The sequence below is a fragment of the Calypte anna genome, chromosome 19 (assembly GCF_003957555.1).
Source record: "Calypte anna isolate BGI_N300 chromosome 19, bCalAnn1_v1.p, whole genome shotgun sequence".
Classification (NCBI taxonomy): Eukaryota; Metazoa; Chordata; class Aves; order Apodiformes; family Trochilidae; genus Calypte; species Calypte anna.
The window spans coordinates 6,906,499-6,933,837 of NC_044264.1; the positions used below are offsets into that span (position 1 = coordinate 6,906,499).

General features: G+C 42.0%; 1 protein-coding gene and 1 long non-coding RNA gene across 4 annotated transcripts in view; one reads left to right on the forward strand and one right to left on the reverse strand.

Moving 5' to 3' along the window:
- Window positions 1-1,756: 1,756 nt before the first annotated feature.
- On the reverse strand, window positions 1,757-2,971 carry LOC115599372. 2 transcript variants are annotated; one of them, XR_003988358.1, is made up of 3 exons: window positions 2,605-2,971; window positions 2,185-2,276; window positions 1,757-1,843 (listed from the first exon to the last, which is right to left on the reverse strand). It is a non-coding gene; the product is annotated as an uncharacterized LOC115599372 (long non-coding RNA). The 2 variants fall into 2 exon arrangements; XR_003988359.1 differs by having other exon boundaries at window positions 2,403-2,971.
- A 615-nt stretch (window positions 2,972-3,586) lies between these two features.
- Window positions 3,587-27,339, forward strand: part of TAOK1 (TAO kinase 1) — a 65,709-nt gene continuing 41,956 nt past the window's right edge. For both annotated transcript variants that reach the window (XM_030462443.1, XM_030462444.1), the window contains exon 1: window positions 3,587-3,688. The gene's annotated coding sequence lies outside the window, so the exon portion shown is untranslated. The remainder of the gene's footprint in view (window positions 3,689-27,339) is intronic.

Genomic DNA, 27,339 nt, shown 5'->3' on the forward strand with positions numbered 1-27,339 from the left:
TCACTCCTCTGAATTAGTTCTGAACCAGCACCTTTGCATTGCTGCAAGAAGTTTATACTGCTAGGGGTGTTGTCATTCTGCTGAGACAGAAAGCCAAGCTTCTCATCACTTAAAGTCATTAAAAAAAATAAACTATGACACTTCTAAAGAAGTAGGGGTGTTAACCCCAATGCCCTGGCCAAACTCCCAGTTTGAATAATTACAATCTGCCTTGAATAAATTCTTGCCACAGTTTCCGTTGGACATTGTATTGTTCTCTGCTTCCTCCCCTACAATATTATGGAGTGCTGATGCATGCTCTCTTAAAGGTCCTGTCTGTGCTGGAATGTTGTATGGGTCTACCCCAGGACCAGGTCCATGGAAGAACATTGTGAACAATGTGCTGAAACCAGTTCTGCCTGTCAGCTGAACCGCTAGGCAATTTGTAATTTTTATTTATTGATGTTCTGGCACCTCCTTCAGATGGAATTAGCTTAGGGTAGAGCTATCTGATAGATAAACTGGTGCTAATCCCAGAGACAGACATACATAAACCTGTTTTGTTCTGCTTTAAATGAACCAAATTTGCATCAGGAAATTAGGAAACTAAGGTAAACTCATTTACTTTTCTAGATGCCTACTATGATCATCTGAGAAGGCAGCAAGAGCATGCCTAATAGTAGAGGGCTAGAAAAACATGCTAAATGTGTCCAGTTTAGCTGGGGCCTGTAAACATTGTTTTTTATAGTGTTTGGTCCCTCAGAATTTCATATGGACTTTTTCGAAACCTTCAATACACAGGTGGTGCTATTTATTTTTTAAGCAGTCATTGACTAAAGATCTAATGCACATCTAGTATTTTAAGTAAAATACTTGATTGTTAAGATAAAGCATTACTTGCATTTTTATGCAGCCACCATTAGAGAGTCTAAGACTTTTTACTCAGACCTATTGTTATCTTTCTACATGAGGAACACAAAGACCTGAGGCCCAGACTCTCTGCTGGAGTTTGCCCAGTTAGCTCTGCAGAACTCACTAACCGAAGCTTTTACTCTCATTATTCATAAACTTAAGGTAATTTGTCTTTAGGAAGAAGTACAAGATCAAGATTTGAAAGCACCTGTCTCTCAATTCCACCTCATGACCCTGTGGGGAGATCACTTCCTGTTCCATTTAATTCTCCCACCTGCAGAAGCAAATTATACCCACTAATTCCACAAAACAAGTACAGAAACAAATTTATATTGATAGCCCATGCTGAGTGGATTTGTGCTAAACACCACTGTTCTAGCATCTGAAAATACAAATACTTACCTTTCCAGTATGTCCTAAATTTCCCCAGAAGCCTGTCTCCAAACCCATATTATTTTAGAAGACAGAAACTGTAGTTTCAGAAAGAGGATGGTTTTATTTTTGTGCCATTACAGAAATTCCTTTTAACTTGTCAAAAGATACTCTACAAATATCTTTGGCAGATGAATGAAACCAAGTTTCCTGTCATAGCTGCCAACTTCAAGGTTGAGATAATCAGATAAACCTTTAGTTTGCCTCTCCCAATACTTTCAACGACATATGTTTCAAGTGATTCACATTTGTCTTATTGTTCCTATTGGGATTTGAACAGGCAAAGTATCAGACCACTGTGTGACAAGTTTGTAAAACACTAGATGTGGTCCATAATCATTATGGCCAACCTCTGTTCTCAACTTTCCTCAGGTTTCCCCCATTCCAGGTTAAACACTCCTCAGTTAAACACTCCCAGTAGCTCTGCTTGTATACATGGAAGTGTGAAGTTCAGATCAACAGTATCCAGCATCACCCTCTATGCCTGCTGGATGCAGAGCCTTCTTATGGAAAGAAATACCTGTTTAAGGGAAAATAGGAAGGAAGTTCGATTTTCTTGCTTTATTTCAACAGCCTTGGTGACACTGGATTTAAAGAATTGTATTGTATCCTATTGGGTACACCTCAAAACCATGAATATTTGCAGAGTACTTTATAACTGAGAACACTGTCCCTTCAGATATAATCCTGAATTTAAAAGGAGAAGGAGCCCCTACAAATGCACCTTTTACAAACTTTGTGTCTTATGTAACTGTTTCTATTAATTTATTATCAGGATGTCAGTACAAATTGTTATTTTGATGATTCCTTGCCCCCATTCAGAAGAAAGGGAAAGCAACTATAAACACAAGGGAGACTGACCTCAGCGATTTCCTCTGTTCAGACAGGAGCACAATGAGGTTGAACACCATGGCAAGGAGAGGTGGACTGTTTAGAATTCCTCCAGCTGTAATCTATAGTAAAAACAAATAAACAAATACACGACTACAAGACCTGATAATTAATCCCTGCATGAAGCCAACTGTTATCTCTAGTTCATAGATGGAGATACCAAAGCACACAAAGGCTCAACAACCTACCAAGTTCAAAACCCACCACCAAGATCCAAGACCAGAGCCCTGGGGGGCATATGCTCAGTCCATTAGTTTTTTGGGTGGTTTTGTTTTTTGTTTTCCCTCTCCTAGCCATAAACCGGATACAGTTTGGCCAAGGGCAGACAGTCTGAAATGCACCCATTTGGTTAGGCCAGTTGCACAAGAGTTAGCACAAGGAGACACCTACCACCTCCTGGGGTTATCGCCTGTAGCTGAGCTGCTCCCGGCCAGAAAGGCAGCTCCACTCAGCCAGATCTCCTCACCCCCAACTGGCCTGCCCCCAAACCACCCTCCTCTGCCACACCTGCCCCCAACAAGCTCCCACCTGCCCCCAGGCCTCTCCCTTGTCCTCATTCCTCATCTCTCCACCAGAGTTCAGGCCCAACCTTACACGTCCCCAAGTCCTCCTTCTCCCCACTCCGCCCCACAGCGCCCAGCGAAGCTTCCCCACGCTTTTCCTCAGTTTCCACATTCCCCTTCAACCCCTCCTCCCTCAGCAACACCCCCCACCACCATCTTCTCCACCAGGCCCCTCTCACGGCCCTCGGGGACCCCACAAACCTTTTCCCCCCCCACTACAATCCTCAGTCCCTCCTTTCCCTCAGCGCCTCCTGACTCTAAACATCCCACCCGCCATTTGCCCCGACAACCCCCGACTGCCCCTCACACCACCGCCTCACACGGGCCCTCACGGCCGCCCCCAGCCCCTCCTCCTCCCCCCAACCACCGCCCCCCGCCCCTCCCGCCCTCAGCGAAGGGGAGGGAGGGGGGAGAGGGCGGCGAAGTCTCGCGAGAGGGGCGGGCGGGGGCCGCTGGCTGCGGGCAGCGCGGAGCGGCGGCGACGGAGCAGCCGGAGCCCGGGCGGAGCTGAGGGGAGGCGGCAGGCGGCAGGCAGCAGGCAGGCAGCCATCCCGGCGCGGCCCGGCCGAAGGGACCCGCTCCGCCGCGGCAGGCACGGCCGGCGCCGCCCACCCTCCCGCACGCCGTGCCCCCGCGGCGCGGCGAGGCCTGGCCGCGGCTCGGCGAGCGGGGCCCAGGCGGCGGCGGCCGTGGTGGTGGCGGCGGCTGGGCGCTCCGCCGCGCCTGCCCTGCCATCTTAGGTGCCGTGCCCCGCCGCCTTTGTGCCCGCCGCGCCCGGGCACCCGCGGGGGCCGGGCCCGACGCCCCTCCGGGGGCGCCTCCCCCCGCGGGGCCGCCGCCCCTTGCCCTGCTCCTCCTCCTCCTCCTCCGCGGGGGGCCGACCGGCGCTCCCAGCCCGGCTGCGGCGGAGGGTAAGGCGGGCATCGCGGCGGGGGGCTCGGCTGGGGCGGGTCGGCGGTGGGGGTGCCCCCGGGAGGGGTGAGGGAGGAGGTTTGTGGGGCGGGGGGGGCGGCCCGGTGGGGCCGGCACCTCCCCCGCCGCGCTCTGCGGCAGTGCCGCAGGACTCGGGGCTGCCGCCTCGGCCCCGCCGGCGGGCGCTGAGCACCGGCAGGGGAGCGGGAGGCGAAATGGCGCTTCCCGCGGAGGGGCGACCGGCCCCGGCGGGGTGTTCCCCGCGGCCGCCGCTGTCAGGGGCTGCCAGAGGCCTAGGGCTGGGGCCGGCCCCCGGCCAGCCGTGCCCTGCGCCTCCGTCCTTTTTGTCTGCGCCGCTCTGGTGGGCTTGGGCGGTGGAACCGGGAGCCCCCAGAGGGGCTGGGGGTCCCTGGGAGACCTGCGCCCATTCCTGTCTTTTTTTTTTTTTAATTATTATTATCCTTTTTTCCTCCCCCCCCTCCCCCCCCATTATTTTCTCCCTTCCCTACCCTTTGCTCCTCCCCAAGTGGTGAGTTCTCAGTGTAAATACGATTTTGCTCGGTGCTGGTGTGGGATTTGGATGAAAGTGACCTATTTTAAAGACCTTTTCTTGCTTCCCCTCAGCAACGCATGTGGCGGCCGATTCCGTTAGCCAAATAGCGTTTCCCAACCATTTTAATTTGTCAGATTAAAACATCCTCATGGAGGCTGGATTTCGGTAACCTGTGTGTGGCTATGTCTTTAGAAATATCGCTCAGCTTGCTTTGCTGCAAGCATCTTTGGAGCATTAGGGTTCACCTTTGTCACTGTGAAAGCAGAAATAAATATAAAGGCGATACCTGGGCGCCTGTAACATGCAGTTGTACCATTGTGTTGGGCGCGGTGCAAGAAATGGGGGGCGGGGGGAGAACCGGGGATTAAAATGGTTGTTGTCAAGTGTAGATCTTTACATGTCTTAGGAAAAAAAAAAAAATTATGACAGAACGGTATTAGCCTCGAGGACTTGCATTTATTTTCTCAGAAAAATGCTTCGTGTTTATCATGCTTGTCTCCGCTGCTTATCGTGGCATGGTGTATTTCATTAGGTGGCATTTTAGTGGCTGAGTTGGTTAAATAGCAGTTGCATTAACTAGTTGAACAAATTGTGTCCTTCACCCTTGACTATTTCATTTTGAGAGCCCTTACAGCAGTGATGCATGCCAAGGACAGATTAATAAGATGTTACCTAAAGGTTTTGATGTTATTGATTCCTTACTATTAATGCTATTTATAGTGCGTTTGACATGGCTCTTGTTTTCTGTATTTGGATAAAGGGTATGAGCTTGGAATGCTTCAAATTAAATGTTCTCAAAATACTACCTCTAATGTTGTTTATCTAGATATATTGTTGAACAATGCAGTTCAGATCTTCAGTGCACATCATAATAGTGAAAATGTGGTGCAAAACTGTGATATATTTTGGCGCTAGTGAAGGTTTGTTTTCGTATTTCAGAATTACAGAATAGCAACTTCTGTTGTAATAAATAAGATTTTAGATAAATTTTTCTTGAGACTATTTTGATCCAACATTTTCCTTGCCACTCTGCCTGTTCATAGTTAGCGTGTCATAGTTTTTGCTACTTATGTCCAAGGGCAAACCTAATCAACATTTGGTTTGAGCCTTCATATTAGATTCTCCACAATACTGGCCTAGTTCTGGCTAGTGTATATGCCATTTTTAGGACTTATCTTCCTTGTATCTGTAGACTCAAATACATTGATAAACTTGAACCTTAATTTGTCCTTTGAACTTGAGAGGATGTTTTTCTCTTCTGTTAAGAGTGTCTTACTGAAGGGAAAGTGATCCTGGTGGAACAGCTTAAATTCAGTTTAATCCTATTGAAACACAACTGCCCGAAGTTAAAAAAAACAAAACCAAAACAAACAAAAAACAACTTGGATAGTGTGATGGTTTTTTCTTTTTTAACTAGGCTGAAATTAAGTGCTGCATGTAGAGGACCAGATGCTGGTGTTATATTTGTGTACAGATAAGGTGACTTACGCCTCAAGTTAGGCTATTGGAAAAAGTTATCTATCATATGTCCCTCTGGTGTAAGCTATGCTGAAGAATTTTAAATGTTTACTTCTGTCTAAATAACATTTCCATTTGTGCAGCTTTCATCTTTGCCTGTCCATTATAATTTATCAGTTTTTGTTACTAGGATAACATATTTTTAATGAGTTGTAAGACAGCCTCAGTTTTTGTTTAGTGAGATACATTAGAAGAGAAGCAAATATCACACTAATAATTACATCTTCAGATGTATCCTAGTAGTGGATTTCCTGTAATGAGGATGTTTTGCAGAGAACAATAGATGTGGCAGGGAATTCAGAGATTTGTTTTAAAGATGTTGTAGGTAGCTGACTCTGCAGTAGCGAGTTCCACTTTGACACAACCATGGCATGCTTAACAGGAGCATTAGGTGGTTTCCAGGTACTTAATTTTCAGGTTTTAATTCTCTTTCTAGCAAAGACTGGATGAACTACTGCTGTTGTCTCTCTCCTCTGTTTCTCCTGCAAGGATATACTTCTGATCTAACTGAATAGTGACTATAATCCTTTGCAAAATATACCTCATGTAAGTTTATTTGATGATATAGATGTTTTGTCAAGTAAGAAAATGTTGAGAGTTGATTTGGTCATGTAATCCAAAGTGGTAGTGAAGCAACAATCAACATCACTTGTCTTATTCCATTCTCAGTGTATGCTGGAGAACACTTTCATAATCACTAAGATCCTATCTCAGAAGCATTTTCTGTTGTGTTTCTGTTCATACTAAAATCACATAGAAATCATTGTTATGTTGAAGTGCCCACTAGAAACTATAAAAGTCTTTGGTTTTGCCAGTGGTGACCCAGGGTCTTATCTTCAGAATGACAATAGTTATGGGTGGCCATTACATCTTTCCTGTTCAAGTGTGCTGTGTAGTGTGAAGGGTTTTTTGCTTTATTTCTTTCCATAAACCCTGACAAAGGGAAGAACTTAACTTCAGCTCTGGGCTGGAATCATGTCTGCGGTAGAAAGCTGTCCTGGGACTGGCAGCAGGGTTTTGAGATATGGGTGATGCAGGTGTGTCCTCCCTTAGTTAACTGTGTTTGGCAGAAACTTGCCTATAGCAGTATGGAGAGGGATGATTTAATAATTTCTGAGACTGATGGCTCTCCTTTCTTCTGTCACTCTTGAATGTGTCTTACTTACTCTTTTCCACAAACTGTTCTTTGCTGACCTGGGTCAGGATGCAACTTCAGTCTGTGCAGTCTGGTGCTTGCTAGTGAGTTCTTGTTGCACTAAAAGTAGGTGTGTGGTCCTGTCCTCTACCTGCTTCTCCATGGATGTCATTCTGTAGGTGCTGATTTTTGATTCTCCACTGGGCTGGACCAGTGGAAAGCTAACTTAAGGAAAAACATGAAGAGTTTTGTGCCAGCCCAGTGATCTGAAATGGCTCAGTACACAGTTGGGTGATGCTAGAAACAACTCAAGAGCCTGACCTGCACCACAACAGCCAACAGTTAAATTAGTTGATGCTTCCACAGAAGCACAGCTTGTTCAAGGAGAAATGGAGACAGAGGTGGTTGATGGCATCTTCTGCTAAACTTGCAGTAGTTAGGTTTCAGGATAATTTGCTTTTGTTGTTCAACATGCTGAATTCTGCTCGTCATACATTGATTTCTGTGTGAAGAGACTGGAAAAGATCCAATGGATAAAGGGTCAGAAAACCACTAATCCCTTCATGTGAAGTTCCAGAGGGAGCTCAGCTGTGCAAAGCTGCAAAGTGGAGTCCTTCCTGTGAAAGCAGAACTTAAAATATAATAACATGATATTGGAGGTGAAGTGCAAAATGTCTGAGGGGAAGAAGTGTGCTCAAAACAAGAGGGCAGGATGGAGAGCTGTTTAAAAGCACAGTTGGCTTTTAGACACTGTATTCCTTCTATCTTGTCCAAGTGCTCATTTGCAGTAGAAACATGGAGGAGGGGATACTGTCTGAAGGTCCTTGGGACCACAGTGGACATTAGACAGCACAGTGGGTGCTCCAAACATAGTTTCTTAAAGCAGTTTTTAAACAAATATTTGGTGATCACTAGAATGACTGTTTTTTTAATTACCAAAAGGAAACTGCTGAGAACTCTTAATAGTTTATGAGAAGTTAGTGCCCTGTTATTCTTGACAATTTTTATTTCTGATTTTTTTTTTTTACATCCTGAATCTTGGTTTCTTTGCCAGAAGGAAAGGTGAGGTAGCCACTGTAAACATAGCATGAATTTACCAAAACAGCAATCATTTTTTTGCAGAAAAGTTTCTGCAGTTTAAGGGGAGCTTGCTGAGCCCAGCTATTCTGAGTTCACTATGTACTTAGAGATGAGGTTCTCTTTCTCTTTGGAGTATGGTGAGGACAGCCTAACATGAGATACAGTGATAATGGCTTTTTAATATGAATGGACAGTAGCTAATAATTTTGTGTTGTATTGCTTGGCTAGAAACAGGTTTGATTTTTCTCTGGGGGTCAGGATAGGGTGACAGCATGAGATTTACATATGAATATCATCCTTAGGATGGAAAAGGCTAGAAGTATTTTGTTTTGGGGAAAACACACATCTTGAAGAAGTAAAAATTACAAAACTCTAAAGTTGGCAGGCTCCGCAGTTTTCTCTGCCTGTGATCTTCCACTGACCCTTATTACAGTCCTGGCTACAGCCATAAAAATATTTTCTTTAGAGTGAGATGTAATTAAAACAGTTTTCTCCTACGCTCATTGCATGTAGCGTGTTTACAGGACAGCCTTCTATCAGAATGTGGATGAGTGGTGCCTGTGAATTTATTTGGAAGTTTTGCTGCATGTCAGTGATGTCAAGCCATTTCCAAAAAGTAAATTTTGAAGTTTAATGTTAATCTTGGAGATTCTTGCTTACAGTTTTCAAACTGAAAGCCAACGTGTGTCATTCTTAAAATGTGAATAAAGTTGTTTTCAGTCTTAGTTCAGCTAAACTTCAACCTCCCTTTTTCTTCCCTATAATCTGCTGCTATTCACTGAGCATCAGTAGATGCTGTTTTAGAGGGGTTAGATCCTGTCATGATGAGTCCCTCTCTTTGACTTTTTGGTTCAGCTTCAGTTCATTCTGGCCCAGCGGATTTCTAACCTGAGGAAAGCCTTGGGATCCAGGAGCATGGGAAAGTGGAATATGTGAATGCAACTATTTTGAAAGGATAAGGAACATTTCTTGTAACAATTTTTGGCTTGTTCCCAGTCCATGTGTTCAGTCTGTTTTCCAAGCATCCAGCAATCCTTCCTCTTCCCTGACTTACCGCTGCTCAAAGGCAACAACAGACCCATGAGCTCCCAGAGAATTGTTGTAGTGGGATTTCTTGGAAAGAATTGCATGTGGTATTGCACATGTTTGTTACTTTTCCCTTCCTCCTCCTTCTTAACATCCAAGTCTTATTTCCTGCCTCACTGCCCTTTTAATTGGTGACTGTCGCTCCCTCCCCCAGCTGAGGAGATGAGAAGAGAGGTTATTTTTGCTAACTCTGTTTCTCAAATAGGCCACGGGTACACAGTAAGTAGTGCAGTAACTTTCTCCATGGGAAACCATCAGTTATTAGGATTTCTCAAGCTGTGTCCCCGTGGCAGAGCAACATGTTTCTCCTTTAGTTCTGGCTTGCAGTTGTCACTAGCACTAGCTCCTCCCTGTTCCCACTTCCTTGTAACCCAATCTGAATAAAGATCATGGGATTTGAATGTGCCTTGCTTTGCTGCTGCTCTGTTTGGGTTGTCTCTGTGTTCTTCATAAACTGTACAATGTAATCTTTGCTTTTTTGGCTTTGCTTGTTCCATAAAAGCAGTTGACAGTTTTTAAAATCAGTTCTGGGCCAGCCATGTTTCGATGTGATTAAACTGTGTTAAATATGTTCCAGAACTCTTTCTTGGCCTAGATAACAAACTAGTGAAACCCTGGTTCTGAAATCTATTTCTGTAAGATTTGGCCCTGTGCCCCTAGGTACACTGTCTACCTCTTCCAGGGTCAAACAGACCACAGGATCTGGGCACAGTACATTATCTTCTGCCTTTAAATTCACTGCCCTCATCTTCTTGGGCTTTTTGATTACTTTTTGCATCTTGAAGTCTTGTCTTGAGAGCTATGTACCAGACCAAGTGTAGTAATGAGGTTGCACCACCCTTGAAGACTGTATTACACTGATACTTTATTCTATAGCATCAGAAAAGTATGCAGTCAGGCTCCTCCTAGATTGAGTTGTTTTTTATGAAGGCTTGCAACTTTATTAAAAAAGAGACTAACCTAGGCCTTGACAAAATTTCATGCTGGCTTCTAGAACTGCATATTAAAGTTGGGAAGGAAATAACATTTCGGAGGCTGTGCCTTGCTAAGAATGCCAAGCTCTGTTTTTATTATGGGTTAATTGCCATATAGGCAAACTCTGAACTCTTAGCTGGGTTTTTGGCTTAATTTTCCTTCTTCCCTTTCCTCACAAACCCCCTTCTTATCCATGCTTTGAAGTACTTAAAACTAGGTTAGTCTCCAGCTGGAGGTGTGTGGCAGAACCTCCTGTTAATTCTTGCTGGGACCTGCCCGTTTTGCAGCAAGAATGCAGGCGAACCCATCTGAATGCTGATCATCTGTCCTTTGTGGAGAATGGAAGATTATTTTTCCTTCATTTGACACAATACATGGGCAAAAGAATCCTAGAGCATCTCCTTTCCAAAAGCCACGCCAAGTGCCCAGAGCGGTACAAGCAGGAGCGCGTGCCCATGGAGGTGGGGGAGGATGACTTGGTGAGGATGCTGGGTCTGAGTTTACTTGACTGCATGACTATCAGTGGATGTACTTCCTTCTCCTACTATCAGAAGATGTTGTGAGCTGCTAGCTCAGTAATTAACCAAGCTCTCACCAGACCAGTTACCTACACAGCAGTTCTGGACTGACCAGAGGCTTCAAAATTTCATTCTTGCTGACTGGGAAGACAGAGCGCAGGGTCTCAAAAACTAAAATTATTTGTACTTAAGAAGAGGTCAATATGCATGCTTTTTATAAAAAATAAAATGTCAAGGAAGAGACAACTTCTTATCCTCACCATTACTTTCGATTTCATTGCAATACTGATGTTTAAATCTATTTGCAAGAACAAGACTGGGCAAAACATTTGTTCCTAATTTGAGAATAGCAAGCAGAGCATTTTGGATACTAGACTAACATGAAAATAGTTCTCTTGTTAAGAATGTGATTTACCTTCACTAGCTCATAGTTAGTCACAAAACCATAAAGAACACATAAAGAATTACTTGCTGATTTCTTGAAAAAGATTCGTCATGCAGTTTTTTAAATAGCCCCTCTCTTTTGGAAATATTAAATCACACATTATTTTAAGTATCTTGTATTTTCCTCTGTTGCAGGAATTGGTAGATAGTGGGTGACTGTGCAGGTGAGCCATCACATGTGGCTTTGGAATCTTTCCACAGTGGCTGGTCCAGCACTTGGGTTTATGTTCCTCATTTGAGTAGACTTCCCAATCCAGTCTCTGGTGTTGAAAACTGCATTACTGTAGTGACTATAAATTGGTATAATCACCATGCTTTTTTTATTACAAATATGTTAATGATGAGATATGAAATATTAATACACAAATAGAATCTTAAGTAAGCTGTAACACAGATTATTTTACATATGTGATGTTTCTATACTTTTCTCTGGGTTGGCAAGATAATAATAGTAATTCCCAGTTCTTAATTTCAACTGTAAATCTCAGGGTATTTAAAGCAGGTGATGAATACATATTTATTTTTCACATTTACAGGGTGGGGTTACTGGAGTACTGGTGGAGGAGTGGCTTTCCCAGCATAGCTGGTAACAGACATAGAATAATTTGTCTCCTTAGTCACCAGTGGACATCTGACCAGCAGGACTCCAGCACCTCCTGGGTTCTAAAGTAGACACAAAAGTGTAGGAGACTGTGCAGGCTGTGGTGGAACAGCACAGGCCTCAAAGTCCAGCAGCACAACCATCCCAGATCTCTTCCTGGAGGTCTGACTGACCTACTAATAGAGCAGGGGATAGGGTTTGGTTTTTTGTTTTTTTTTCATTTCATCATAGAAACACCAACACCCATTTTTGTTATCATAGCAGCAATTTTAATGCTGGGCAAGAATGAGCTGCCTAAATCTTGAAGTTTGTAATGAAGTGTGTTACTGTGATGTGACTTGTTGCTGATTTTTATTTTTAAATAAATCTGAAAGAGGTCTTAAGTGCATTTTAGATCAGTCCCAGACTTGATGAACAGCAGACTAAGTCTTTTGGGGAGTCACACAGGGATGACCAGGGACTTCTCACCTAAGGAAAAAAATATTCTTGTGCGTATGTTGCAAGACTTGGGGATTGTCTGGACATCTTTATGGGGATCAGTAGAGGCAGAGCGTATCCTGTTTGTGCAGTCCCTACTACAGCTGAACCTTTTGTCTTCTTAAGGGTTCAGTTACTGTGCAATGTGAATGCATCCTGCTGTTTTCTGTAAAAAGCTGAAAGTGATCTCACCTGATGCACTGCGAAGGAAGAGGAGCTGTGAGCCCCTCTACCTGTTAGGAAGCTGTGAGCGTTGCTGAGCGAGCCATTGCTCAGCTCATCACAAGTAACTTTCATCTGTTCTAGATTTTACTTTAACTGTCCCTGCAGAGAGGTTTACAGTGTTGATATTAATATAAAGCATATTTATGCAGTAAAATTGCTGGGGCTTATTTGGAAATAATAAAGCTAACGATTTTGTTGCTTCAGTTATGTTATTTTTAAACTAGAATAACCCAGAAAGCATAAAACCCTTGAAATTTGAGTCCCTGTGTGGAAGTGCTGAATATTTTGGGACTTTGCTCCCTTGGTTCTCTGAGGGATTTTTATGCAATGTTGCAACAGCCATGTCATAGGAAATTTAACAAGTCTTCTCCAAGATCTGCTTTCAGCTTTGGAACTAATGCTGGTTTGAAAGAGTTCGTACCTGTTTATCATATGCATTGCAAAATCTACCTCCCTATTTACATAGGTGTTGGGGAAACAAGGATGATATGGACTAGCATGAGTGGTAGGGAGCAGCATGAGTGGAAGGGAGAGGATGGTGTGAGTTGTGATTCTACTTGTCTGCTTGTTTTCTGGTTTCGAGGCACCGAGCACCTGCTGATTTAGGGGTTTTGTCTATGTGATTTCATGCCTGTGATTAGCATTTCTAAGGACATGACACATACGGTCTCACCACTAAAATACGTTCTGTGAATATGTAAACACAAAATTACAGAGGTGGTCATTGTCCGTCTGTCCTGACCAGTCTCCAGAGCTAACCCGACACAGGTCTGAGCACGCTTCACTGGGCCCATCTGATACAGCAGCTCTTGGACTTTAAACTTAGGAGCCAAATTCCTTCTCTCAGTGGAGTTACCACCACCTGTTGATGTCTCCTTAATGGCAGTTGCTTGTCTTATTTTCTTTCTTTTTAATCACTGAGGCAGGAAGTTAATTCATTAGCATATACCAGGGTCTTACCATTTCACTGTTTAAACTCTGGAAGTCAAAGTCTATAGAAAACTTCAGCACCTTCACAGAAATGTACAATTCCTTTTTATCTGAAATAAACCATGTCTTAGACCAGAGTTTCTCAAGGTAAATGATGAACAGTAATAACAGGACTTGTAAGCTTTGGGGAAGAGTGAGAGATTCTGTATGAGGGTGTCCCTTACAAGTCTTTTTTTCTGGACAAAATCTGAGACCAGTACCTGGTTAATTGATATTATTGTCTGAGCATTGTCCTGAAGTCAATATCAAGGCTGTGTTTGTTTTGCTGCTTTGAGAAATTATTAGTATGCTGTCTGAAATGAGCGGCTGCTAATTCTGATTAGCTTGTGCATAAGGTGGAGATGGCAATCTCCTTAATTTCATATTTAATTACAAAAAAAAAATCACAGCAGCAAGCTTTTAAATGATTTGTCACCAGTATGGTGTTCAGTAGGTATCAAAGGAACCATTTGACCACTCAGTATTTAATATCTTCCTCTTCTATAATTATCTTTTTTTTTCTCCTTTGCTATTTTTTGTTGTTGCTGTTTAAAATTAAATTGTAAAGTGTTAGGAGTAAGGAAAATGGTCACATACCATCTAGTTTGGTGTCTTGAATCTCCAAGAAGCATTGTTTGAGATTTGCTTCCAATATTTGGCAGGTATTTCTCATTTAAAACCTTTTATTTCTGAGTTTGCCAATGTCAATCTGTTGAGTTCAGGTGTTACATGAAGGATAAATCTCCTTGTGACGTGGAGCAGACAGCTCACATGTTCTAGCATGGGCCTCTCCTCAGGTTTAATCAACACAGACAAGGTATGAATGCCTCTTCATGGTGAGAAGGGGTTTTTTTCCCTCTGCAGGTGCTACCTTCTGCATGCATGCACCTCTAGCTCTTCCTCTACATTTGCTCTACAGGAAAGGTGGTTTTTTAGAATGCTTACTTCATATGGAAGAAATAACTTTATAAGGCCTTTAACTATGAGCAGTTTCCCATTTATGGCGACTTAAACATACTGTGCTTTGCTTTGTTTCATCATGGTAAAAGCTAGTTTCCTGTATAATTTAAGAATAAAACAGGGATAAACAAGCATAAAGCAATGTTGTCTTCAAGGTACCTTTATAGATGAACAGTAAATAAATGCCTTTTAATGTTATTCTGCATGGTATAGGAAGCATCAAGACAGTTGCCTTCCCCATTCTGAAGGTGCTGCTCTCAAGGGCCAGGGGTCTGAAGGGAATATTCTTTTAACTGTGGACACAGTATGTTTTAAGTTGTCCAAAAGATACCAGGCAGAAGCAGAGCTGTGGTTTTGAGCTCTTGTAGGAGGGGGAGCAGCTTCCCTCCTGGTGGGGTTTGGCCTTTTTTTGGCAGTGTGATGTCATCATTCTGCGAGGGCTGTGCCGCGTCCTCCAGGAAAACAAAACAGGGGGACGAGACCTGAATGTCAAATGGAAAAAACAAGCAGATCTGATTCTTCCTCTCCTCCCTCCCCCTTTTTCTTTGAAAGGAGCTTTCAAGCTGACTTTATACAACAGGAATTAGCTTAATAGAGGAAAGAGAGCAAGAGAAGCAGTTATTTCTTTTCTGTTCTTGCTCTCGAGTTCTCGAAAATAACTTCTTCCTGCCTTGCTGGAGGATGTGATGTATATTATGTGCCAGATGCAAGCATATTGGCATTTTATAAATACCTTAGTCCTCCTTGCTTCAGGAATGTTGTTTTTTTCTTTAATGTAACCTTTCTTTGTTTTTTACAGTTTGGGAGATACTCAAGTAAGTGCTGCACAGTGACTTCTTGTCATGCTTGTGTTGGTTACTACCAGAGAACTGTCTCATATGCCTCAGATATTTGGATAAATACTGTGGTAGTATTAACAGCAGCCTTCCACCAAGATTACTGTTGGGCCCTGGCCAGGGTCAGGGGAGCAGCCAAAATCAACTGCAGGACTGATCTAACCAGGCTGATTTTTCTTCAAGCCTGTGAAATTTATTATAAGTGTATCCGAAGTCCTTTCTTCGTTGTGGGAACCCGTTTTATAGCAGCAACTGGCTTTCATGCAGCTTATTAGCTGTGCTGAGCAACGTGGTTAATGTAGATATGGACAGGTTTATTCTTTTGCAGGCTGGGGCTCTATGTATTCCCTCATTCACAAAGAATTTGCAAAATAATCTACAGAGAGATGTTTTTAGGTGGTTAGGTATTTGAAGGCTACAAATGAGTATTGGTCATTAGAGGATAGGATGGCGGTCTCTGAGAAGATGCCCAGATGTAGTGAGAACTTCTGGGCAGTGAGCATCTCTGGAGCTGATATTCTTTGCCCTGTTGTGTTTAAGAACCTTAATTCCTTTTTGGTTGCTCTTTATAACTCATGTCCAAAAAGTAAATACTTTTTTCTGGCATGGCATGTTGAGTTCTCAGTAGCTCCCTGTCCAGCTGGGCTGCATGGGTGATCTGCATGCATGATGAGAGAGCAGTTCTTGCTTTTTGCTGGTTGGTTGTTAAGGCAGTATCTGCCCAAGGTATCAGGAGGTTGTCCTACTTTCCCAGCTCAAAAATCCAAGATCCTTAGAATTTGTAAAATGGATATCTGACTTTCCCTTTGTTTGTTAGCCAACAGGAGCAGTCAGCAAATAGATCTTCTTTTAATATAGGAAATGTTCCTTGAAACTTCACTGGGTCTTTTTCCTCTTACTTGTCTGTTCCTGCTGACAAACAAAAGGCATAATCCATTATTCCAAACTGCTGAAAAGGAGGCTTCAAATTGCCAGGTATGAAATTATGCTGCTTGTTCAGTTACCAGTAGGAAATGGCATGCAAGACGTTTCAGAACCTACAAAGGAGAAAGTTCTTTGTATGTGTGAATTTAGTATTCACAAAAGGTGTCAGATTGACAGCCTCAGAGATTGTGGAGATTGGAATTCTATTTGTCCCTAGAGTAGGTGCAGTGCAGACTTCAGTAGTGCAAAAATTTCCTGTATTATTCTGCTGTTACACTCTACTAGTGCCCTTCCCCAGCAGCCTCCAGGGGCAAGGAGCTCCTTTCTCTGTGCCCCTTCAAAGAGCTGGCTGCAAAAGGATGTGAGGGTGGGGTTTTTTTGTGAATTGGGTGCTTGTCTCCTGAAATCTAAGCAGGTGTGAAAGGAATTTGATAATATCTACCTCTAAGGAGCCACTGGAGCAGAGGCAGCAGCCTTCAGCCTCCATGTTCTCTGGTTTTGTGCACACTCTGGTACTCTTGAGTCAAAAGCTAGTGGTCATAATTCTGTTATTCATTAACTTAGCCATTCTTCTGAAAAAAAAAAAAAAAGGTTAAATGGTTTAATGGTATGGTGATAAATGTAAATTATATTGAGGTAGGAGGTTATCAAATCAGATAAATGTAGTGCTCTATTTTAATAGACTGGGTACTGCGTGAAACTTGAAAAAGGAACACAAACTCTATACATGTAATGGTTGGCATAAGAAATGGGACGTCAGGCCTTTCTGTTCTTGCTGTGGACTTGTGTGGTGTTGGACAGGTAGCCTCTTAGTCACATAGTTTACATGTTTGCAAAGTAAGAATGTTTACTGCAACTCTCAGGTACTTTTTAAGCCTTGGTAAGGAACGTGTGGGTCAGACATGACATTGTGAGTTTTGGTAGTACTAAAATATCCTATTAAGAGAAAGCAGTGAAAATTAAAAAGAAAAAAAGAAAAAGAGAAGCGATGCAACCTCTAGTCACCAGAGCTCCAGTCTTTATACACTTCCAGACCCAGCCTAAGACCTGAGAAATGCCAAAGAACCCTTGAACACAGACATCGCAGGTGCGGTCCCGGCCGTCCTGTTGAGTTGCTGCCTTGGCCGGCGTTAGTCATGCAAAGCTGTCCTCCTCGCTCTGCAGGCTGTGAAACCACCAGCCTCAGCCATCATCTGCTTTCTTCAGTCGGTGTGGACAATCATTTGGATACCACAGACTGATAATATTTCGGCTTCAGAACGAATGGTCTTTGTTTCACGGAGATGATTTTGTTTTACTTTTTGCCAGCAATTAAACACCGTCAACCCCAGTGCAAACAATAGCTTCCGTCCCAAAAGGAAAAGCTCTTTGTAAAAGCTTCTGCTGTTCACCAGGACAATATTTCTAACACAGTTTCTCTGTATGAAGTATCTGTGGCTTGGTAGAATCTAAAGATGCATAAAGTATCATTATTGAAGCTGAATTTTAGGTAACGATTGTCTTTTTGTGCTCTTTTAGTTTTTAAATTCCATTAGTTTTCTTAAAACTTAAGTGGGAAATGCTGCACATTTTTCTACCTCAGAATAAGGATTAGTTTGCTGTAGCTCTGTATAAGGCAGATTCTTAAATGCTGTAAGAAAGAGAGGACCATTTCAAGGGAGAGGTAGATAAATATGGTTGACAGTATTGAAACTGATGCAGCCAACTTCTTTTGTCTTAATGTTTTATAAAGTCTTCAGGGAAATAGCAAGGTCTCTGGGAGGTGCCATATAAAAAAAGTGTAGTGTTTTGTGTGGATTGTCCATTTGCTGAAAGGAAAATGGATAAAGAACACCAAACCTTGTTTCTAGAAAAAAACACAACGCCAAAACAAACCAGCAAGTGATTTATTTTCAAAAATTTCTAACATCCCCTGGAAAAGTCTGTCCCATTGCTCTTTCGGGACTGTTCATGTGGCTGTCCTTGTCCCCTGCTGTTTCACTTCTGTATCTTGATAGAGCCAGTCCCCTATGTCATGTATTTACAGGCAACCTTAAGGAAGTCTTTCAGACCATGCAGCTTAATCCTGCTCAGCTCTGCCATGTGGTTATGGCCCTGGGTAGAAGCCTGTATCATCTCCAGTTCCCACCTTTCATTAGGTGGCATGCTTGTGTGCCTCTGGAGCATGGTTTAGCTTCAACTTAATCACTGATAACCTTCAGATCAGAGACTCAGAACAGCACTGCTGCCATCCAGCAAGGCTCAGGCTTCTCTGTTGCCTGAGACAAAGGCCTTCCAGCTCAGCCCTGCCAGAGTAAGTGCTTAAGGAGAAGTGTAAGATTATTTTAATTGGCTTTTTTCTTTGCAGTGCTGTTGCTTTACTATGCCTCTCAAAGATCAAGTCAGTCTTGGAAAAGTCACATGTTGGCAGCTCCCTGCCTCACCTCATGCAAAAGCTGAGGCCGGAGTCCTTGAAACAGGCAGGACAACCTTGTCTTCAGAAAACCCACGTGTGAGAGCAAGTTCCTCCATATCTCGATTAACCTTTTATTTAAAGGCACAGAAAGTACTTTTGTCCCTCAGCTGGAGCCATCAAATTATTGTTCATCACAACTAAAGGGTAGAAGTGGGGATTGTTGAGGATTATTTTTTCATTCATTTGCTTTTGTGAATGATTGCTGAGAACAGCTGGATTAAGCAGCTTTCTGTGTGAGCACACAGAGAGCCCATGAAATACAAGGTGTTGGTATCTCTGCTATTGGAATAGGCCAATTTCTCATTACACTTCTCTCTAGTGTTTAGCATGGAGGTGTTCTTACTTGGGCTGAAATTGCTTTTTCAGCCTTAAAATACTTTATTGCTTACTAGGAACATACAAGTAACATTAATGCTTCCCTCCTCTCTTCAGGCCAGAAGGAAGTGTTGTATTTCTTGCTTGGGAGCTGGGGAATTGGTATACAGCAGAAAGTTGTTTTTAAATACTCCCAAGTCAGAGTCAACCTAGGTAGGATGGACCTTAGGCATTAAAACCTGCTTTGTGGGCCTTGTTTCTGAATTGTTCCAAATATTTGCTTCAGGTGCAGATGCTGACCTACCTCTTTCATCCCTTGTATTCAGGGCAATTAGTAATACTGCCAAAACCAGAAAAGAGATGGATAAATTTTTTTAATGCAGGTTTTTGGCAAAAAGATGTAATCATTCACCTTCTGCCCGTGCAGAGATGTATCAACTTAACCTCTCTTTCTACTAGAGAGGCAGTCAAGCAACAGGATGTCAAGGTCTGTGAGTTGATGGACTTTTTAGCAATACTTTCTGTCATGAGAGGTGTGCTGAAGGTGCTGGGGATATTCCACTGCAGCTGATGCTACTTTTTACTTCTGTAGGACTTGCACATCCTGGTCTTCAGAGAAATTGCAACACTTGTGCATTCCATGTATGTGTCTTCCTCCTAGTGAGAGAGATTATATATATATATATATATGTATAATAAGGATGCAGGCAGATAAAGCATAAAGGTTAATCTGCTTTATATAAGTCAAACAGAATGGAGACTCTCAGTATTTGCAAAATAAGAACACAAACCAGCATGCTGCATTGCTTAGGCATTGTGCAGCTCCTGGTGCTGAGCAGGCTGTTACCCTCAGAGAGCTTCAGGCCTGGGCTACAGAAGATCAGAAGGACCTTCCCCTACAAGGGAGGCTCCTCTTGTTTCCACTTCCTAAACTGTCGGGAATCTCTGTCCTGTGTTGAGTGAATCATTCCTGGAGAGCACCCAGGCAATGTGGAGGAGGAAAATGCCTGGTGTGAATGCAGGAGGTATAAAAGTCAGATGAGAGAGGAGAGATAAGAATATGTCAGGACAGAACTAGAGACCGGGACTGCAGAGGGATCATAGAGGAAGGAGCTGGAGCTGGTAGAGAAATGGAGCTGAAGGTTTGCAGAAGAGGTGACTTGGGAGGTGGGGAGGGAGGCAGCAAACGAAGAGGGGTTGGCAAGGGAGATGGCAGTCTGAATTCTGACACTTTCTAATTTTGGAGTGCTTGCCTTTGTAACCTTAATAATTTTGTTCTAATATGCTAGATACAAAAATTACATTATGTGTTCTGAGGAATTTGGTTACTATGGTAATGGGTATATAAGTACATAAGAGATAAGATGTCAGCAAATGAACAGCTGCAATGTAGCACACAAACCTGTGACTGCCGGCATTTGGGAAGCTGGTTGCCACAAACTTCTGCTTCAGTCTCAGACCACTGCTGGCAGGTCTGTTCCTGGGTGAAAGTGACGTCAGAGCTACAACAAATCTTTGGCCTTTGTGGAATTCAGCAGACTTGCCCAAACCTTCTGGATAAGCAGGCCACAGACCTGCTTTCTGTGTCAGGATGGGGAAGTCTCTGTGCTCTGTGGCATCTCCTCTCAGGCACCTTCCTTCCCCCTTGCTTAGAGACTGGAGCTGGCTGGGCTGTGAGTTTCCCCCTTCTTCCTAGTGACCTGACTAGGTGGATTTGGAGAAGTGCAGGTGGTCCCTGTTTTTTAAGTCTTTGCCAGAAGTCAGCACTTGGTGGAGGGCCTGGTCTTGCTCATCCATGGCAGTTAGGAAGGTGATGGGGAGCAAAAGCATCCCAGGAATTGTAAGGAGAAAAAATGGGACAGCTGTTGGCACATGAGTGGAAAGGCCAAACTTTCTCCCAGACTTCTTGTCCTGTCCCACCCCTTCCTTCATCTTTTTGGATACTTTTTGTATGGCCACTCATACCTTCTGTTGTAAAAATTACTCCTGCAATGTAGACAGTGTAAGACCCAGCACCATGCTGCAGGATTTGCATTAAGACTTAAATGGGACAGTACAAAGTGTATTGGCATGTAGTTAAATATACTGAAATGTGTTTCATAATATACAATATATCAAAACATAAAAATGGATTTTGACAGTTAGAAATGGAAATATTTTAAAGACTTGAGTATATCCATAGATAACATGGTGATTTTACAATTTCAGTGCTGTATGGTCAGGAAATACACAGATGTGAATAATTTAGTTTGGGACAGATGTGAGGAAGGGCTGCTATGATGGTTGAGGAAGTGAATTCTTTCCTGTGTCATAAAGGGAGACAAAACTGGCTTACTGTTTTCAGCTAACAGGCTGAGGGGTTGCTTATCTCTCAGTATTGAAAAGAGAAGAAAAGAGTTCAAAATTTTAAGGACAGTGTGGGAAAAGGAGTCAGTGTCAATTTACATATAAAAACACAAACTGAATCATTCTTAATCAGTTCTTAATCTTAAATTGGTTCCTAATCAGACTAGGAGTGTGGTTCTGGAGCAGCCTTGTAATCAGAGTAGTGGCTTTGAGAAGTTCTCAGGAGTTGGTTATTATTTGATGGTTGAATTCTATTATATAGTTGCTTAAAATAGCAGGAACAGGACTTAATGGGACCTTCAGTCGTATGATCTTAACTATCCAATTGAGACATTCTGTGTCAGAGCCACTGCTACCTAAATTGTTTTATGCATTTTTCCCATGAAAGCAGATAAAACTCATCAAATTAGAAGGGTATGCTTGTTATCTCAGTACACTGAAAACTATTCCTGGTTTTAAGTGGAAGGCATAAAGAGAAATAATGTAGACTTTACAGAACCCACTGGAGAAGCATTTCCTCAAGTAGGTAAAATACTGAAAAAGGTGTTTTTTGATTTGTTATTGTTTGCTTTTGGTTGTTTGTCTCATCCCATTGCCGTGTGCTATTTTAAAAAAATTGTTCTGCTCAGTCATGTGGAGATAGGAAAAATAAATACTCAGCCTGCTGATCTGGAGTAGAACTGGACAAATTGCCATGACTTTGGGGAATTCCAGCAGGAAAGGAGGTGCTCAGAGGCTGTAGAAATGCCTGAAATAGTTGTTCAATAAAGACTTTTATGGGTACAGATAATCTAGTAGAAGAGGTGTAACAGTTATAGAAGGTTTTTAACTCTTTTGATGATGAAATATCTTAGAAACCCTTTTTGTACCATCTTTAACTCACAAGCTCATGTAAGCAGCTGGATGACCAGGCCGTAGTGCTACTTGGTCACTTCATCAGAAAGAATTAAATAGTCTTTCACAGGTAACCTGTTCCTGAACAGTTTTTCTGCAGCTGCTCAGTGATGAAGTTCCATCACATAAGTGTACATTACTCATCACGTGCAATATTTCAATAAACCTTTTATGCTGTTTATGATATTAGTAGTATCTTTTATAAGCTCCTGTGTTAAACAAAATTGACCTTTTTTACTAACAGAGTATTTCAGTGAGGCTTGTTTGAATGGCAATATAAGAATTGTCATCCAGAATCTAAGACATCACCTGCCTGGTCCTGTCTGCTGTTTCTGGCAGCAATAACGAGTGGATGCTTCGGAAGAGGTGCCAGGAGCATTCAAGAATACCTTCCCTGGCCTGTCTCTGGATGGTCTTACTCTTGTAAATATCTAGTTTAAAAAGCAGTGTTTGTGCCTCTTGGGCTCAGTACCTCACAGTAATTTCTTCAGGTTAATTTTACTCTTTATAGCTTGATTGGTTGAATTAATCCACTGTGGTGTAATTATGCTGCCATTTTATGGACTCTCCTCTTGTTATTGAAGTCTGAGCACATGACATGTCCTTTTTATGTATAATTTTAAACTCTTAAACCTTTTCTCTTAAAGCTTAGTTTGTTTTCTTGGGAATTTATAACTTCCTATTTCTGATCCTTTTTTTTACTGTATTTTCATTTGATTGCTAGGTGTGATTGAAGAATAATAGCAAGGAGCAGACCATGGCAGAAAATTCTTAATGTGCTGTCAGAATTTCTGTGTATTTTCCTAATCTATTCCTCATGTGGTATTTAGTTGTTGGGGTTTGTTTGTTTGTTTGTTTGTTTAAAAAAAAAATCTGACATAGTCTTTACATAGTTGTGCAAATATTTTCATTAGTTTAAGAACAGATATGGGTGTGATGGTTCTTTGTTTTTTGACCTTTCATCATCTGACTTGTTGCTTTTTAAGGTTCCTAGGGCAGTTGACAGTACCAGAAAGCACCTAAGTAAAACTTGCCATGTTCCTTCCCCTCATGTTCCAGATCTCAAATGCAAATATGCAGGATCTGCACAGAACCTGTGGTCACTCTGGCTGCACAGGCCTTCTCCCTTGTTCAAAATGTGTAATTATATATCTGACCACTTTGTTTTTTCAGAGTTTTGTATCAGATCAGAGGTGATGTTTCTGTTCTGTGCCCGTGACTAATTAATGCAATAATTTTGCAGTATTAAAAAAGACTCTGCCCACTTCTTTTTTAATATCCTTTTGAGTTATGTGATTTTAATGACATACAGTCTACTGCATAAATATTTGGCTTGTTAGTTCTTAGTATATCACAGTTACCAAGTGATTAGCATGTTATTTCCACTAATAGTTCAATTAATTTTTTAGTTTGGCTGCAGCCATTGTGGGGTCTTTCTCTGGAATAGCAGCTGTTGGAAGGGGACAGCAGTTGTGACAAAAGTATACATCACTCTGGAGCTACTTCAGACTTTTAGGGCAGCTACTTACTCATCTCCATAGGTCAGTAATGTTTAATTCATGAGTTCATTGAAGGACCAGCTTTCTTGATGAATGGTATGTGACAGCATCATACCTTATACCCAGTCATCTTTTTTGTGCAGATAATTTACCTTCATGCCTGCACCCTTGCTCTGCTGCGTGGCTTTTTTCCAACCTGGTCGTGGAGCAGGCTGGGTGACTGTCCAAGGCTTCTTGCTGTCAGAGATCGTTTTTAAAGATTATTCCTACAGAATCTTCCTTTTTTTTTTCTCTTCTTCCATTTATTTTTTATATTGTTTGCCTTTGACTCTGTTTTCTACCCAAGGTCCTTCCTACCAGCTTCAGTTTTACCAAGTTTGTACTTGCTCAAATCAGAGTCCAACCTGTGGCCAGGGGAGAGCTGGACATAGCCTCTGGCTGGGGTGGATGTGTGTCCTGGCATTCTTCTGCACACTGGTGAATTCAATTTCAAAATTCAATTTAAGCATACTTATTTATTTATTTATTTATTATTTGTTGGTCAGGAAGACTTTAAATTACTTCCTTTCAGGTCTCCCTTCTAAAACTGTGTGTGATACTGCTACTTTTTAATTACTTCTTTTCTCAAGGGTAATTATCTATGTTGTAAGTATTAGTAGCTTATTTTCTGAGTTATTTATGCTGAATCCAAAATAGCTAATTTGCTTACGTTCACTATATTTATTGTTCTGGAGCAGAATTGCTTTGGGGTCAAGAAAAGGTTTCCTTAAACTCGAGTCCCATTAGGGTAGATGACTATTTTTTTTTTTTTTTTTCCTGGGCAGCTGGAGTTTCCCAGTATTTTGCCACTAGACTTAATTGATTCTCATCAGCTGTCTGCTTGCTAACCTCTTGCTGGCCAGTGTGCTGCCAGCACAGCATCTCCTGCACTGGAATCATTCAAACGTGTGCTCTTCAGTCCAAGAAACGTGGCCGTAGAGAGCTGTCTGTAGGTGATGCAGTCACAGAATGTGCATCAGTGCAATGCTTTACGTAGTAAAGGAAAAGAGTTGGCAGCTACTGTGAATTTAATGAATTTCCAAAGAAGGGGGACAGAAGATTTCATTTTTTTCCAATTGCCTTCCTCATAGCTCTGCTAGCCTAAGGAATTACTAAATTTAGATCTGACCTTCTTAATAAATGTACCAGAACTATCACAAGCAAAGACATTCAAGAGATGTTAGTGTTGAATGAAGATTTCAGGGCATGGTTAGTGCTTCTTGAACTTTCATGATATTGGTCTTTGAGCAATGAGTGTTGGCTCTTCTTCAACTATTTTGTAGGTCTAACTTTTGATCCTGTGGCATGGTTAAGTAGGAGAAAAAAATACAGGATGCTTTTTTGGCATTAGTGTTTGTTTCAGCTGCATCAGTAATGCCTTTCATTTGTGTTATTTAAGTGGTAGGGTCAGTGGTAGATGTGATGTTTATCAATTGAGTGATGTTGCAAAAATTGGCAGTTAACAAAAAACCAGTATTTTCAGGAGTACGGGTAGTGTTAGGCACATCCATGTTTGTTTATAACTGGCATATGTTGTCAAAACGGATATAGTTTGCTCACAGTATCTGTCTTTAACACAGGAATAGGCTTATCCATTTAAGAGTTATCTTCTCCACTACTTAGAAAACTTCAAAGATTATAGAAATAATCAGAAATTATTATAGAATACAGAAAACTCTTTCCATTTTGTTTTAAATGGAAAGCATAGGATGATTGATGCACTTCTGGCTTTACTGCTGGTGTGGATCATACTAACAAACACTTAAACCCAACCCAGAAACACAGATTCTGGCTTCTTAGTGGAGGTTTGGGATCCTTTTGCTTTCTGACCCTTTTGCTAGTGATGTTCCTGGAAAGTAAACATCCAAGCAGAACAACTCAGCAGGATCAGAAGGTGTGCAGGGGTAAGTAATTCAGGGAGCTGATGATGGACATTTCAGTGTCAGAATCTTGAGAGGAAATCAAAGCAAGCCACACAGTCTACAAGTGCATGTGTAAGAGAAATGCAAGCAGCAACCTTAACATTAAAGTGTCTTCCTTGAGGCTGTTCTCTAAAGAAGTATAATACAAGAAAAAAATGCAGGTAGAGATGCAAAGAAAGAAAAAGGAGGTTTTTTTCAGAACAGAGCCATTCCTCAAAAATCTTATTTTAAAGAAATTGAAAAAAGGAATCTAACTGGAATGATGAGCTTGTTCTTTGTCAGATTAAGGAAAATTTACCCTGTTGGGGAAGAAAAGCCTATTTGAACATATGTGCTCATGCAGACCAAAAGCTGACAGAATTCACCACAATCTCCAGGTGCGGACTCGTCTTGCCCTTAGAGCTATTCCTTCTAGAAATGCATAGATGAGGGAATGTGAAAGATATTAAGAGGACAGCATGTAATGACCATGTTTTCCTGTAAACTTCTGCTAGGGAGGAGAATAAACAGCAGCAGAGGGATCATAGAGGAAGGAGTTCTGTTTTTACATTGGCCTATGCGGGATTGTAGAGGTGAGGTGCTTGTTACTGTCATCATGCAAGTTATAGAAGTGTCCAGCATGGCTGTGAGATCTCATCTGCTTCAGGCTTTGGAAGGAGAAGGGGCTCCTGACTCAGATAGGACTCTTTTCCTTTCCCTTGAGGACTGGCAGAAAGCAGAGGAGCATTTCACATACGTAAGTTTGAGTTTGAAGAGCATTATAGAAGAGAGCAATATCTCAGTGGAGCTTTCCGTGGTCCACAAGTTACCTTCCACAATGCAGTGTTCTGAACCCATCCTAGATGTCTTTACTCTGCTTGTAGTTGGCACTACTTCAGGATAATTCCTTTTTTCATCAGTTTTGTGACAGCATTTCTGATTTTTTTTTCTTCTGAATATTAAACATTTTTCAATCAATCTCTTGTAGAGTGTCATTCAGCTTCCCTTTTCCTTAATGACTGGTGGATCTATGTGGAGAACTAGTCTACCAAAAAGAATGATTTTAAGGTAATGAAGAGAAAGATAAGTTCACAACTTTTTTTCAGCATTTTTTCATCATAGCTTCAGCTCAACACTAAGTGGTAATAGTAAGTTAGCAGCATCCCAAGGATTCCTGTGTGCCTCTTGCCCCTTTTGCAGGACATGGGAGGAGCTAAATGCCACTTGCTTCATCTCCACATTTCTCTTGTTCCATTTCTGGGTTGTTTGTTTTTTGTTTTGTTTTTTTCTTAATTACCAGTCTAGGAAGATTTACAAATTGCAGAACTAGGAAGAGAAAAGTAGCATGTTGTTAGCTTGGTGGGAGAGGCTTACCCGAGTGCGCAAGTCTGTGGTATGTGGTTACACATGAATCAAGTGGCTAAAATTACCATCTGATTTGAGAGGTTTGGAGATGCTGATAGACTTTCCATTGTGATAGTCACCTAGAATACAACTGTCTTGATACCATCTGCCGTGGTGTAATTGAGCATGGATGGGAAGCTGATTTTTAGCTGTTCAAGGAAACAGCCTTTTTCTGCTGTGAGCAGAGAGTAACTTGTCTTCCATGTGTGCAATGTGTGTTAAGTTGCTCTGATTTTGTTAGAATCTGAAAAAAAAAGAGTTGACTGTGTGGACCAGAGCCTAGGTTAAGGGAGGCTTTAAGGAATGTCCAAGCAGTTGGTGGGTTGCCAGGATGTTTTTTTTTTTAATTGCAGAGCAATAAAAACCCATGGTATGTAGTTCTGAAAACCTTGCTGGAAGGAGAAGTTGAGCACAGTGATTGAGAATGTAGGTTCTCAGTAACCATAAAGCACCCAATCAACATGTGTCCCTGTATTTTCAGAGATCTGCAGAGAGG